The 3855-nt window shown below is 41.2% G+C and overlaps 1 pseudogene; it reads left to right on the top strand.

The window, feature by feature from the left end:
- The first annotated feature begins 1491 nt into the window (after nucleotides 1-1491).
- Nucleotides 1492-3108, top strand: LOC101361580 (SNW domain-containing protein 1 pseudogene; annotated as a pseudogene).
- Nucleotides 3109-3855: the final 747 nt, after the last annotated feature.

Below are 3855 nucleotides of genomic sequence, written 5' to 3'. Positions count from 1 at the left end.
GCTGTGTATAAGGTTTTCAATGACTAATTTTTCAGAAGTAGACTGTCAGGTCCTTCCTAGTCTGTCTTACTTTGGAAGCTCAACTGAAACCTGTCCACCATGGGTGACCCTGCTGGTATATGAAATACCGATGGCACAGCTTCCAGTATCACAGCAACACACAAGCCACCACAGTATGATAGACTGACAGACAAGTGGTGGAATGGACTCTAGACTAGCTTTACAGAAATGGGGAGAATGATTAAGAAGCTAATGAGATTATCAAGGTGAGCAATGAGGTAGCCTGAATTAAGGTTGTGTAAAAAGAGATGGACAGTGTTCTATCGTTACCCATAAGGTTTTCACTGGCTAATTTTCAGAAGCAGATTACCAGGCCTTTCTTCCTAGTCATTTTTTTATTTGGAAGCTCTGCTGAAACCTGTCCACCATGGTTGAGCCTACTGGTGTTTGAAATACTGGCAGTATAGCTTCCAGCATCAAACAACGTGCAAGCCACCTCTGTATAACAAATTAACAGATAGGGTGTTGGTGAAGAATATTGAATATACCACGGACTTTCAGAAGAATGAATAAATCATTCTTGGAGGAAGTACAGCAAGAATTCTCCTTGAAAGTGAGGATAGCAAGACTTTGTCTTGCTTACTTTGAACATGTTATCAGGAGGGAGCAATCCCTACAAAATGATATGCTTGGTAGAAGATCAGCAAAAAAGAGGAAGACCCTCAGAGAGATGGATGGTCACAGTGGCTGCAACAATGGACTCAAAACTAGCAACTGATTGTGAGGATGGCACAGGACTGGGCAACATTTCATTCTGTTATACATAGGTTGCTATGAGTCAGAACTCACTCAACATCTCTTGAGAACAACAATAATCATTCGCTAACAGCTGACAATATATATCCCAATTTATGGAATATTTATATAATTTTTTGACAAAGTGTTATCTATGGTGTGATGGTTAAGGGTATGTGTACACTTGGCTAGGACTTGATTCTCAGTGGTTTTGCAGATATTATGTAATCATCCTCCAATTAGTAGAAAGCCAATCATTTGAAAGTCAATCAGTTTCCTTAGGGGTGTGGTCTGCATCCAGTGTATACGAATGTTCTGGCTAAGCTCCCCTCTCTCAATCTTGCATCTGACTCCTCATCCTCTGCCCTCCAGTTCTTGGGACATGAGCCAGCATTCTTTCACCTGACCTGCCAAGTTTGAGCTCATCAGCCTTTGCAATCACTTGAGTCACCAGCCTGATGCTTGACCCACTGATTTGGGACTTGCCAACCTCTACAAATGTGTGAGCCATTTACTGGAGATAAATCTCTGTGTATATTTTTATATATATACACTTCACTAGTTTGCTCCTCTAGAGGATTCAGCCTAAGATAGAAGCCAATCACTGCTGATACTCTGAGGGTACCTTTCCATTTCTGCTTAGGCACTATGCAATTCTCGAAACTTCTGCCCAGATAAACCTCATGTAAGCAGACGATGGTGCTCACCAGCTTTTTACTTGCACCAACCCAGGTATCTCAGGACCAGCTTAATGCTGAATAAAAGGCAAATTCCCAGAGATCGTGGCAAAACTCACTTGTCTCCTTTAGAAGAAAACTTCCTCCATTTGGGTACCAGAAAGGCTGAAGACCTCAGCCCTTAGAGGATTTTGGAGATGGAGGTGGTTTTCCAGAGATCTGTGTGGCCCAGTATTCACTGGATATGGGACAGAGGAAAATGATGTCCAGTGATCTGTCATTCAGGTGGATGATGAAGGAAAAATTAAATTCTATGCAATTGCTCAACAAGGGCAGTCAAAAGATGAGGTCATTTACAGCAAGTACACGGACCTGGTTCCCAAGGAAGAAATCAATGCAGATGACCCAGACTTGCAAAGACCTGATGAAGAAGCCGTTGAGATAAAAGAGTAGCCTTAGAAAAATCTGTATTAAGAACGTTGCCAAGGCCATGCCAGTTCAAATGGTTGATAAACTGGCTCCTGCTCAGTACATCCAGTACACGCCATCTCAGTGAGGAGTGACTTTCAACACAGGAGCTAAACAGAGGGTTATTCACTTGGTGGAAATGCAGAAAGATCCAATGGAACATTCAAGGTTCAAGATGAATAGTAAAATTCCCCAGGGACAACCTTCTTCTCCTGCACTTGTCATGCATTCTCCAAGCTGAGAGGTGACCATGAGGGAACAAGAGTGGAAGATTCTTCCTTGTATTTCAAACTGGAAAAATAAAGAGTTGCACAATTCCATTAGTCAAATGTCTGACTGCTGAAGTAAGTGGATTGCAGAGAGTTCACATCAATGAAAATTTTGCCAAATGAGCTAATATCCTCTATATCACTGATCACAAGGCTCGTGAAGCTGTGGAAGTGTGTGCCCAAGTAAATAGAAAAATGGCTGAGAAAGAAAAGAAGAAACATGAAGAGAAACTTCAAGAAATGGCTCAGAAAGCCAGGGAGAGGAGAGCTGGGATCAAAGCACATGTGGAAAAAGAGGATGGGAAGCGGCTTGTGAAAGGGATAAAATTTGGTATAATAGGCAGAAAGAGAGATAGCATCACTGGAATCTTTCCAGGGAAGCTCCTGAGAACACATCGAAATGGCAGAGAAATGAGAATCAAGATATCTTTTAAGTCATTGCTGTTGGTGTGCCCAATCCTCAGACTTTCGATCAAGTTCAGTATGACTGAAGGCTCTTCAGCCAATCCAAGGGTAATGGCAGTGGTTCTTCAGGCAGAGAAAATGAAATTTACAATGCTTATGATCAAGCCTGGAGAGGTGGTCAAGATATGGCCCAGAGCATTGACAGGCCCAGTGAACATTTGCACAAAGACATGTATGGTGATGACCTAGAAGCCAGAATCAAGACCAACAGATTTGTTTCTGATAAGGGATTTTCCGGTTCAGACCATAGGCAGTGAGGCCCAGAAGGACCCATTCGGTTTGTGGATGATCCTTTTGGTTTGGACAAGTTTTTGCAAGGAGACAAACAGCATAGTGACTCTAAAAGACCCACAGATAGCAGCTGCCCCAAGGAACGTGACCAAGAAGTCAAGAAGAGGAAAAGAAGTAGATGTATCTCTCCTCAAACTGAATGAACTAGTATTTATAATTCTAATGATGCAAGTCGTATGGGAGAATACTTTGTAAATGTTTGAGAAAAAAACAAATCTGGGTGCCAGATCCCAGCAATACTTTTTGACAGGAGAAAGAGGGTATGGAAAATTCCCAATGGAACTATTTCATTTTTTTTAAAGAGTAGGTTGTGCTTATGCTTCTCCCACCTTTCAGCATTTACAGAACATATTGCCCAGCACACAAAATTAAGACCACTTCCTTTGTGTGACACTAGTAGGTTGGGATTAATGTGTTGCAGTAGAACGACTGCTTATAAAAATAAAGTAACCTCAACCTCAGTGAGTAGGACAATGTTCACATATTAGAACTGTCATGACTAATTGCTCCTATGGTGCTCTGTTCTAATATGGCCTGGGGACAGTAAGTTCTTACTTTGTGTGATTCTGTGTTTCAAATAAAAATATTTAGTGAAAATAAAAACAAAACAAAATAAAAACCTAGAGACTTACAAAAAAAAAAAAAAAACAAAAACAAAACAAAATTTAAAAAAGAGCAGTTTAGGCACAGAAGCAAGCAAGCAGAGATGGGGTAACATAGATGCCAAGCCACATAGAGATCTCTAAGGAACCAGAAGGTGAAGAGACAAGAACCTTTCTCCAGAGCCACAGAGAAAGTTTTGTTTTCCTAGAGCTGGCACTCTGCATTTAGACTTCTAGCCTCCTAAACTGTGAGAAAACAGATTTCTGTTTGTTAAAGCCATCCACTTG

Source organism: Trichechus manatus, unplaced genomic scaffold (assembly GCF_000243295.1).
Source record: "Trichechus manatus latirostris isolate Lorelei unplaced genomic scaffold, TriManLat1.0 scaffold00298, whole genome shotgun sequence".
In the NCBI taxonomy this organism is placed as follows: domain Eukaryota; kingdom Metazoa; phylum Chordata; class Mammalia; order Sirenia; family Trichechidae; genus Trichechus; species Trichechus manatus.
The sequence above is the reverse complement of the archived record's forward strand: the minus strand, read 5'-3'. Positions and strand labels throughout refer to the sequence as shown.